Source organism: Capricornis sumatraensis, chromosome 4, assembly GCF_032405125.1.
Source record: "Capricornis sumatraensis isolate serow.1 chromosome 4, serow.2, whole genome shotgun sequence".
Taxonomy (NCBI): Eukaryota; Metazoa; Chordata; class Mammalia; order Artiodactyla; family Bovidae; genus Capricornis; species Capricornis sumatraensis.
In genome coordinates, this window is record NC_091072.1 from 78003667 (window position 1) to 78016318 (window position 12652).

Sequence of the window (12652 nt, forward strand, 5' to 3'; positions counted from 1 at the left end):
ACATGTATTGCAAACGGTATCTTATTATGAGGTTGCTTTCTGAGATTCCACGGGTCAGGGTCAAAACCTGCCGTTTTCTAGCTTTTCAACAGCACTAATCAATAGTTTAACAGATGAAATAATACTCTAATGAACAGTGACAATACACTTCCAAACCAAAAGGTGTTGAAACCAATTTAATTCTACGAATGATTTTGCTAATGTCACATTGCCCTTATAATCAAACAGCCACAAAAATACTTTTTATCTCTATACTGCTTAAATATCCATTATCTCATTTCATCCTCACAGTCATAATGGTTCTTATTAGGCACAATTTTAAAGACTGAGTTCTAGAACATCTAAATTCATTTATCTACTTTTCAACAAAGAAAATAAGTACCACATTAGCTTTCGAAGTTAGAGACAATTCCTTAAGCATACACATATAACAAATACATAATATTTATTATGTGTCAGAAACCCTTCTAAATGTTCTACAAATAGGGACTTAGTTAATCTCCACAACAGCAGGGGGAGGGAGGCATTATTATCTCCTTTTTACAAAAGAGGAAACTGAGACATGGAGATAAAAAAACAACTTGCCCAAAGTCAGACGATCATGAAGTGACAAGAGGCAGATTTAAGTTTAGGCAGTCAAAGTCCAGAACCTGTACTAGATTCAGCTACACCAAATGAGACGCAGTGTCTGCTCCTAAGGACTTCAAAGTCTAGAAGCTACTGTAGACAAACATACTAAGAGAGCATGTTGGCATGGTAGCAACGCTTTTAGAAAGCAGAGACAGCACAGCGAGGGAGGGATTAACTCTGCTTTGTAAAGTCCTTCAACTAGTAGGCAGCAGGATAGGGTTTAGATCTGAATCCTTGAATTTGGACTCCAGAGTCAGTGTGCTCTCCATTTCATAGGGCAACTCCATGTTTGGTAGAAGAATTGGGAATTACAGTGAGAAAACAACAATGCACTTATAGTGCCCTAGCATATGAACCAAAGGACAAAAGCTAAGTTTGTTTAAAAAGGGGAAAAATGCACTGTGAATCCTAATAGATATAAATGTAAACGTAGATACAGATCTTTCATATATATAATGTAGAATATATAATTTAAAAGATATATATAAACAATTTAAAAGATATATATAGATAGCCACAGAACTCTTGTATATCTCAACCCAACTGTAAAGCTCTCCAGTCATTTTTGTGACTTGGGGTTTGTCAGAAAAAACAGCCAGATGTTTAGAAGTAGGAGAGACTAAAGACAGGGAAACACTTATGGGTTCAGTGTTTACACCCTAATTGAGTGATTGCTAATTGACTGATAGAAAATAGGAAAAGGAAAGGAAAAAAAAAAAGATTAAAGACAATTCATTCTGTTATTCACCTTTTAGCTTGCTAAAATTTTGATGAGTTATTTAAATCTAAATATTTAGGATAGGAAGTTTATGTCAACGATCAGAACTTTACGTCCAAAGAGTCTCTAGTGGAAAACCACTTTGCTATTTCTTTGACAGTTATATAAATATAGTTACCAACTATTTACATTTCTAAGTTTTGTGGTTCAAACGGTGGCAAAAGGGACTCTATGGGAAGAAAAAAATAACTGTTTTGCCAGTATGAACTATTGTCATGTTTATAAGTGTTTTTCCATCGCACAGTAGATCCTCAGTAGATGAATGGGTGAATTTCATTTACTTCTTCCGGTGGTCTTGTTGTCACCTCAGGAATTATATACTCTTTGTAAATGAGAAAACGAAGGCCCACAGAGTTTACTGAGTTGATAGTTCCACAGCTAGTAAATGATGGACTTGGACCTGGACCCCAGATCTTTAGAATCAAGTGCAATGGAAAGTGTTAGCATAACAAAAGAGAGAGACCTTGTTTAGCCATTCAAATTCTTTGGGTGTCAAAGATTAGAAGGGATGAATAGAGACAGTTTCAAGACAGAAAATGTGAACTCCTCTGAGGCTTCCTCTGAAAAAGCTGTTAAAAGTCATAAGTTTCAAAGGAAATGTCATCAGTCTTTTAAAATTGAAAAAAGGCCACAAGCAAAATTATTTGCCTTACCATGATTGTCTTATGTGCATGTAAAAATCAGATCACCCATCATTAAAAAGCAAGTATCAATCTTCCAATTGTTATTTATTACACTATACTAGATAATATAAAAAAAAGAATTAGAGACTGTAGACACTTGAAAGTTAGGACATTAATATTACTAAGTATATTAGTCATATATAATTTACTTGGTTATCAATCCTCACTTAGATATATTTTTAAAATAATTAAGGAAAGTTTACCAGGACAGTGCAAAAACACATTAATAATACTTTCCTGCTGTTTTAGTATTTAAAAGAAGGTAGGAATTCTTTTTGACCAATACAATTTGCTGTAATTTTATCCATATTAAAAAGTTTACATCTGCTTTCTAGCCATCTTTGATACAAAATTCTCTCTGTTTTGATAGCTTTAGAAAATATACCATCTTTACCATGACTGACATACATTTTTTGCAATTAAATTAATAAAAACTTTGAAAAAGGAAAAAAGAGAGAAGTTTAAATAGGCTGAACCTTAGATACAACTTAAAATATAATCTTCAAATATCTAGGAATAACTAAAGAAGGGTAAAGATTTCTATAGTTAAAAATTCAATCCCTGTAAGTCTTATAATTACGATAGTTATGTGAGAGGTGGGCCATAAAGAAGGCAGAGCACTGAAGAATTGATGCTTTTGTACTGTGGTGTTGGAGAAGATCCTTGAGAGTCTCTTGAACTGCAAGGAGGTCAAACCAGTCAATCTTAAAGGAAATCAACCCTGAATATTCATTGGAAGGACTGATGCTGAAGCAGAATCTCCAGTTATTTGGCCACCTGATGAGAAAAAATGACTCATTTGGAAAGACCCTGAAGCTGGGAAAGATTGAAGGCAGGAGGAGAAGGGGACAACAGAGGATGAGATGGTTGGATAGCATCACTGATTCAGTGGACATGAACTTGGACAAACTCCAGGAGATGGTGAGGGACAGAGAAGCCTGGCATGCTACAGTCCATGGGGTTGTGAAGAGTCGGATACAACTTGGTGACTCAACAACAAATCATATATTTACATCATTTTAAGCAAAATACCTCATGAACGTGAATTTTTCTGTTCTTAGGAAAATTATAATACAACAACCCTGATGGTGCAAACACAAAGCAGTGACACCAGCTCACCTAAACACAATGCAGGAAAGCCTTTGACTGTGTGGATCACAATAAACTGTGGAAAATTCTAAAAGAGATGGGAACACCAGACCACCTAACCTGCCTCCTGAGAAATCTGTATGCAGGCCAGGAAGCAACAGTTAGAACTGGACATGGACCAACAGACTGGTTCCAAATAGGAAAAGGAGTATGTCAAGGTTGTATATTGTCACCCTGCTTATTTAACTTATATGCAGAGTACATCATGAGAAACGCGGGACTGGAAGAAGCACAAGCTGGAATCAAGAGTGCCAGGAGAAATATCAATAACCTCAGATATGCAGAGGACACCACCCTTATGGCAGAAAGTGAAGAGGAACTAAAAAGCCTCTTGATAAAAGTAAAAGAGGAGAGTGAAAAAGTTGGCTTAAGCCCAACATTCAGAAAACGAAGATCATGGCATCTGGTCCCATCACTCCATGGGAAATAGATGGAGAAACAGTGGAAACAGTGTCAGACTTTATTTTTTTGGGCTCCCAAATCACTGCAGATGGTGATTGCAGCCATAAAATTAAAAGACGCTTACTCCCTGGAAGAGAAGTTATGACCAACCTAGACAGCATATTGAAAGCAGAGACATTACTTTGCCGACTAAGGTCCGTCTAGTTAAGGCTATGGTTTTTCCTGTGGTCATGTATGGATGTGAGAGTTGGACTGTGAAGAAGGCTGAGCACTGAAGAATTGATGCTTTTGAACTGTGATGTTGGAGAAGACTCTTGAGAGTCCCTTGGACTCCAAGGAGATCCAACCAGTCCATTCTTAAGGAGATCAGCCCTGGGATTTCTTTGGAAGGAATGATGCTAAAGCTGAAACTCCAGTACTTTGGCCACTTCATGCGAAGAGTTGACTCATTGGAAAAGACTTTGATGCTGGGAGGGATTGGGGCAGGAGGAGAAGGGGACGACAGAGGATGAGATGGCTGGATGGCATCACTGACTCGATGGACATGAGTCTGAGTGAACTCCGGGAGTTGGTGATGGACAGGGAGGCCTGGTGTGCTGCGATTCATGGGGTCGCAAAGAGTCGGACACGACTGAGCGACTGAACTGAACCCTGTTGGTTATTACTGTTTGCAGTAGCCTTAAACTATCACCATTCCTGACAAAGCACATTTTCTTCACATATCTGAAATTGTGAGCTCTATATGGCATTGCTGGGCCAGTCTTTTTAAATGAACTCATCTGAACTGAACAGAGTAGAGAAAAAACAAGGAGCCCTAAACCCCTGTGATCCCACCAGTGACTTTGCCAGTCAAGTTTTTATTAACAGTCCAGGAACACCAGACAGCGGGGAGCTGCTTCCTGCCTTCTTGCTTTTTCTCCTGCTGCCTCTCTACCTGCAGTCTGCTCCCCACGCCATTGATCCTAGCCAGCTCCTGTGCATTCTTTCAGTCTAAGCCCAGCTTCGCCTCTCCGATAAGTCTTCTCTGTCCTTTTCAAGCTGAGTTGGGTGCTGCGCTTCTCTGACCCCCGCGCCTCATTCCCCTGGGCATTTCACATACCTCATTATAGCATCCTGACCTACATAGCAGATTTCCCTGGAGAGATCAGGGCTTCTTGAGAACAGAGACTGGGTCTTCTATTTTTGTCTATCTTGCCTTAGCCCCTACCTTAAAGCCTGGCACATAGGTGTTCAATAATACTTATTGAATGAATAAATGAAGAAGACTGCTTACTGGGCTGTAACAGAAACTGACTATCTCAGTGAGAAAACATTGAGACTCCAAATATATTTAAATATCTCTATTTTTCTCAATAATACTTTGAGAGTTATTACAGTACCTCTTGGTGATTGGGAAGAAAAACAATCCATCCCTCCAGAATAAACTGGACATGGATAAAATTATCTATACCTTAAATAACCCAAATGCCCATTCAGAACTGAAGGTTTTTTTTTTTTTTTTTTTTTAAGAGAGTTGATTGTTTCTGGTCAAGCATCCAAAATATTTTCACTAAAAATAGAGATTTAGTTTGTGGCTAATGTCTGGGATTGATTAACAATTTTTACAAAACCTAGTATTTTAGTAGTATTTATTGTTTTTCTCATAGTAAAAGTAATCCATACTCTTTAGTTTATGGGAAAATATAGATGAGAAAAGAAAGATTATCGACATTTTCACAATCTGGAAATAAACACTCTTTATATTTTGATATGTGCAACGCTGGGAACATATTATTGTTAGATTTTGCATCTTGCTTTTCAAAATTTATTATAATTATAATTTTCTCATGCCCTTATTATTATTTGAGTATTCTTTGAACACATAATTGGTGATTACTGCTTAATATTCCAGGAATCCAGCTCTCTGTAAAAGGACTAATGGCTCCTTGCATGTAGTATGGACATTCACTGTACCATCTCACAACTGTCTTTGAGCACAAGAAGGAACTGCTCCATTTTAATATGTGGCATGATGCTCAATTAGAATAATTATAATGTTTCTTGTTGCACCCCTTAAATAAGTTCTAAAGAATTGTTTTGGATGTACACATTGAGACAGCACTTTTAATAAAGACCTTCACTCATTCAACATTTATGCAATACCTAGGCATAGCCTGTTTATAGGTAAAGAAACCTGTTAAGGTAAACAAACAAAAGAAATTGTTTACAACTAATCTAACTTGGCTGTCTAGACATACTTGAATTTATCCCCAAACCTCCTAAGTATACCATCTGCCCAAATGTCCCTCTCAACTGCTGTCCTGCTGAATGAGGTCAAGACATTCACTTTTTCTGAGTCAGCTTTCCTATATTTAAAGAAAGTCTGGTGTTAACCAGCCCTCCAGGAAGTATAATTCCTAACTCATAAAACCCGTAAAGTACAAGTAGTTCAGTGAATCTTGCCATGCTGGCTCCTGCTAACCCGTGTAGCAGAGGACAGTACATCTGTCAACATGCTGCGAAGAGCTCTGACCTCACCATGACCTGGCCTTGGGGGTTGCTTACAGCTCAGCAGAGAGAGAGAGCTGCCCCCTCACTTACTGAGATCTGACTCAGGAAATCATCTGCATTCCCAGAAAAGTCCATTAAGAAATGTCAACATCACCAGTATAAGTCTCACTCAGCTCAAATTCCTTTGAAGAACACCTTAGGGTAGACTTGCTTGCCTGCTTTCAAAGTTCTGGAGAGGCCAGCTTGAGCATATCTTTTGTTATTAGGGACGCTGATTCTCGTACAGGATGGATTTGTGTCATCCCCTTTTTGGAGAGCCCCTTCCCTTTAAAAATCTGCTGGGTGATTTTTTTGGTCTCCTTTGCTGTCTATCTCCTCCCAGTCTAGCCTGGCAGCCTATTGGGTCCCAGTTTAAGAAACTGTTGGTTGTCCAATCCAGGCAAGATGACGCCAGGATTACAAAGTCCAATCACTGATGAAATTACAAAATCCAAATGTACAGAAATTGTTTTGGAAGGGAATTTGCTTTGACAGGAAAGGGAAGGGAGAGAGCAATGAAAATTAATGTGCTGCGCCCGAATAGTATGTAGTTTTAAAAACATTAATTGCTATTTGTTAGAAAGGCAGTCAACTCAATTTAGCAAATGTTAATACTGTATTCTATGTGAAAAACATAAATTATCAAGGTGATTTATTTAGGAAGTGCTGTTATAATTTAATCATTATCTCCTAGTAGTGTGGTTTTCTCAAGAAGGTATTTTACATGATAGGAATCATATAAAGCAAGGAAGGACTGGTGCTGAAGCTGAAGCTCCAATACTTTGGCCACCTGATGTGAAGAGCCAACTCATTGGAAAAAACCCTGATGCAAGGAAAGACTGAGGGCAAGAGGAGAAGGGGGCAACAGAGGATGAGATGGTTGGATGGCATCACTGACTCAATGGACATGAACTTGGACAAACTCTAGGAAAAAATGGTGGTGGACATGGAAACCTGGCATGCTGCAGTTCATGTTCACAACTTTGTAACTAAACAACAACAATTAACATTTAGAATTTCAGTACATTATTTAAGTTATAATTATCCACAAGCCCCACAGATCTTGTTATCTTTCTTCACCTTGGTGTAGCCGCTCAGGCAGAAGCCTAGAATGAACTTGAGATACCCTTTTCTTTGCATCGTTTCCATGTGGGATCGAGAAATGAAATGGACCAGAAGGATCTTAGTTGCTTCAAAGGCAAAACGCAGAAAACAAAACATGAACAACATGAGCTGTCTTCTAACTAGTCTTTTTTTTTTTTTTTTCTTAATCAGCTGAGGCTAAAGGAATTTTCTATTTAGGTCTGTGGCCAAGTCAGTAAATTTGTCAACCTGCCCCAACCTTGTTTGCTAATTTTGCAACACGGTGACTATTCAAACATTTCCAGAATGCTCCATTGTATAACTGTAAAGGTGGTTTAGGCTGGATTCAAGACAGGGGGACGCCATCCATCAAGCAATTTCCTCAGCACATGTGGATTATTGCCCTTCTCTTGGTCAGGGAATTTTTTATTTTTTATTTTTTCTGAACAGAAAAGCAGAGCCTCTCCTTGGGGCCAGGCTGGGCAGCCTTTTGAGAACTCATATTTGAGAGGGTCCCATATTTAGACTTTTAGAAGGTATCATCAAATAAAGCTCTTCATAAAGTCACTTGTATTATATGTGTGTTGAGGTGTTATTTTGTGAAATAGGAACATTGAAAAATGTTCAGAAATCCACTTTTGGATTTTTAAAAAATTTAAAAAGTATTTTTCAATCCTCTGCCGAAGAGGAATTAGAAAATTATTCATTTGTATTTCTATGTTTACAGTTAATTTGGTATGTGGTTTTTGAGGGTCATATTTACATTTTTTCTTCTTGTAGTCCTTATTTTCTTCTGTAAGTTGAGATTAATAATTTCATAACTATGAAGAGAGAGACCTATAGCACATCTATGCTTCCCTCTCTCTACAGATGAATCAAAGGACCTACATGCTCAGATCACCTCCAGGATAACACGAACTCTGTGATTTGAATGATTTAGGAAGAATTCTGCAACATTTCTATATGGTTTTTCTTCTTTTTTAAAAAATGTATTCATACTAAGACAGATAAGATGAAGAATTTGGAGGGCCAAAGAATGACATCAGTAAAGATCACAAATGCTCTTTGTCCCTGGAAGCTGGAAACCCAAAAGCCAGAGAATAAATCCTAAGTTAAAAAGAAGTAATCAAAGTCTTGTTTCTAATTGCAGTTATGATAGTGTCTTCCATTTCTAGGAATGGCTTGGTCATTGTAGATGATTACCTACAATACTATTAAAAAAAATTGGATTAATTCACATATTGTCTGTATTTGGAAGCACTAATATTGTAGGATGAGGACAGATCTATAATCTTGGCAACTGATCAACTGTATTCAATTTTGGATTCACAAATCTAAAACCTAGAAATTGTAAAAGATAACTTACTGAAGAATAAGGCCTAGTAAAGACAGTATAGCAATTGAGAGCATAACTTTGAAACATATATTCAGTTCAGTTCACTAGCTCAGTCGTGTCTGACTCTTTGTGACCCCATGAATCGCAGCACCCCAGGCCTCGCTGTCCATCACCAACTCCCGGAGTTCACTCAGACTCACGCCCATTGAGTCAGTGATGCCATCCAGCCATCTCATCCTCTGTCGTCCCCTTTTCCTCCTGCCCCAATCCCTCCCAGCATCAGAGTCTTTTCCAATGAGTCAACTCTTCTCATGAGGTGGCCAAAGTACTGGAGTTTCAGCTTTAGCATCATTCCTTCCAAAGAAATCCCAGGGCTGATCTCCTTCAGAATGGACTGGTTGGATCTCCTTGCAGTCCAAGGGACTCTCAAGAGTCTTCTCCAACACCACAGTTCAAAAGCATCAATTCTTCAGCGCTCAGCCTTCTTCACAGTCCAACTCTCACATCCACACATGACCACAGGAAAAACCATAGCCTTAACTAGACGGACCTTAGTCGGCAAAGTAATGTCTCTTCTTTTGAATATGCTATCTAGGTTGCTCATAACTTTTCTTCCAAGGAGTAAATAATAGTTGGTGGGAACTTGCTCAATCCAGAGAGCTCAACCCTGTGCTCTGTAACAGCCTAGAGGTATGGGATAGAGGGGGTGGAAGGGAGGTTTAAGAGGGAGGGATATATGTATGCTTATGGCCGATTCACATTGTTGCAAGATAGAAATGAACACAACACTGTAAAGCAATTATCTTCCAATTAAAAATAGATTAAAAAAAGACCATGTAGCACAGAAAAGTTAAAAAGAAACAGAAGGAAGGAAAAAGGTAGGTGACCTAAAGGGAAATTAAAGTAGGAGCAAAGAAAAGCACTTGAATACAGATACAAAGGCAATACAAAATTATTAAAAATTAGGTGATTTTGTTTCTTAGTCATTACTGTTTCTACCCATATTTTTCCAATTTGGCTATAACCACATTGTATTTCTAAGTATTATTTTGTCCCATGACTAAAATTAGAAATTTGGGTACAATCATGAGAACAAGATGTTATCTTCCCTATGTCATTGCAAAATGCCATGATAGTCTGGCTAAAGGATATATATATATTGTTGACCAATTTTTAACTTTATCCAGCTGGATCTTTTCCTTCAAAGATGTTGATGAAGGTAGAAATTTGAAACAAGATGAGTAGTGCTTTTAAATACAGGCAAGGAAAAAAAATCTAATTTAGTGATGGGTAAGATCTGAATCAGTTTGAGTCAGAAAGTTTGTACTTTTACTAGATAACGTATTGGGATATGCATTCTAGGATCTTCTCTGTACTGTTTGAAAATAAGAACCATAGATTGATGGGGTGCTGAAGTAGATGAGTTACCACTATATATTCTCTTTCTCTATATAAAGAAATATAAAGGTTTCATTACATGTTTCTTATTTCTGATAGAAGTATCACATAAAATTCACACCATGCATTGTGAGCTGCTGCTGCTGCTAAGTCGCTTCAGTCGTGTCCGACTCTGTGCGACCCAATGGACAGCAGCCCACCAGGCTCCCCTATCCCTGGGATTTTCCAGGCAAGAACACTGGAGTGGGTTGCCATTTCCTTCCCCAATGCATTAAAGTGAAAAGTGAAAGTGAAGTCGCTCAGTCGTATCGGACTCTTAATGACCCCATGGACTGCAGCCTACCAGGCTCCTCCATCCATGGGATTTTCCAGGCAAGAGTACTGGAGTGGGGTTCCATTGCCTTCTCCGGTTGTGAGCTAGTGAAAGTAATAAATAGAAACAGTAATACAAGAAAGAGTCAAACTACCATTGACCCCACTTCAAATCCTTTTCATTTGCCTTCTCTTCCGTCATTATTCTCAGACAGGTAAATATCACCAAAGCCAAGCCATCAGTCAGCCTCTTCAGCATCCTTCTTGAACTCTTCTCCATGTCTACCCTATCATCCCACCTCTATCCTTCCCTGCTGATTCTATGATTTTCTTCAGAAGCTTTCAAGAGATCTTGATCACAGAAATCTGAGTTCTCTAGATTTAATGCCTTTTATAGCCTAAAGTATTCCATTCCAATGTGTTTTTCTCTGAAAAGTCTCTGCTGCACCCAGACTAGTTTTCACTGTTGCCAGAATATGCTTCTAGCATTTCTACATTTTGCATCCAAAATGCCTCTCCCTTTCATCTCTACCCATTGGAATCTCACCCAGACTTTAAGGCCCTCTTCAAGATTAGTAGGTTCCCTCAAGTCATCTTGGATGATCTTAGCCCCTGGGGACTTTTCATCTTCTAGAGTCTGGGAGTATATGATATAATTCTGCTAATATTAATCATATTGTAATCTGAAAGCTGGGTATCTCTTTAAGTGGACATATATTATACCTTGCAAACCAACTTCCCACTTCAACCAAGTCTCACCAACTTTCCACCTCAACCACCTCTGTTCTTGGTGGCACTTCTGTGAATTCCTTACCAAAAGGATTATAGTGTCTGTCATTTCATTGTTTAGACTTGCTTCATTATTCACTATCCACATATTTTTCATTTTATTCATTTTGTAAAAGTTTGTACATATTCTGGTTCATTACCCCTTTGTACACTGATGCTTGTACCAAATTAGATCCTATCAGATTATGTGGCATTTTCATGTTTTAAAAATCAAAAGAGTATAGACCTACTGTCAAATGTATATGAAATTACATTATGATATGATTTAAGAAATATTCAGAACATAAAACTATAATGCTTAAGTCTGTATTTTCCTTGCAAAAAGAAAGTTACTATGAGTTTTGTCAAGACCAAACCATACATTTCTTCATTAATCTTTGCATGTCCAAACATGTCAGATATCTAGGGAGAAAATAATTGCACAATAAAAAAGTTCCTAAGTCAATTTAATTTAGCCAACTTTTGTCAAGTTAGTTTTTATCTATGTATATTTGAGTTTTGAGTCAATGTCAGGAAAGTTTTCTGATAAGAATTCTGCAATTAGAGTAGGTTCTAAAAAAATATAAAACTCTTCATAGAAGTCTCTTATGTGTACTTTTCATTTTAACCCAGCATGCTAATTTGCTATAATTACTTAGTGAGCTTGAAGAACATAAGAGTTATATGGATGCCAAGACTTAAAATTTGAGAGGTAAAACTGTAGGTATTTATTCATTTATCTCCACCCTATTTTGCATGAAGAAATACTATGAAATGAAATTGTACTATTACATGAAATTTTGCTAGAACACAAATATTTCATTTTCTAACAATTAGCTCAGGTTTTTGCTTTCTTAATTTTATACTCATCTGATAACTTTGCGAACAGAAGAAAATCTGAAGTTGGAAAGATAATAGTTAAATGATGGAAATAACTTGAAAAGAAATATTCTTTAAATTTATCTGAAATTTAAATTAGTGTTGTTGTTGTTGGTCAGTTGCTCAGTCATGTCCGACTCTTTGCAACCCCATGGACTGTAGCTCATCAGGCTTCTACATCCTTCACCGTCTCCCGGAGTTTGCTCAAACTCGTGTCCATTGAGTCGGTGATGTCATCCAACCATCTCGTCCTCTGTTGTCCCCTTCTCCTTCTGCCTTATATCTTTCCCAATCTCAGGGCCTTTCCCAATGAGTCAGCTCTTTGCATCAGGTGGCCAAAGTATTGGAGCTTCAGTTGACAACAAATTAGTGTATTTGTTATCATTTTTCCCCTAGACCATAATAATTTTCATCCGATCATGGATAAAGTTACAAGGTAACTGAAAAATAAAGAAGCAGAACTAAAAGACAAATGAAAGTAAACATACCATGTTAAAGTTAATAGACCAAATGAGCCTATTTGCAAAGGAAAAGAGAAATGGATAATTGGACACTTTGCTTAATGTTTAATTTCTTGCATCAACATAAGATTTTCTCAAAGAACAATGTTTAGTTGGTTGTTGTTTTTTTTTCCAGAAATAGGAAATTGACACAACTGTTGCAGTCTAGCATCTAGCATTTCTTTTGATTGGCTACTGGAGAGCT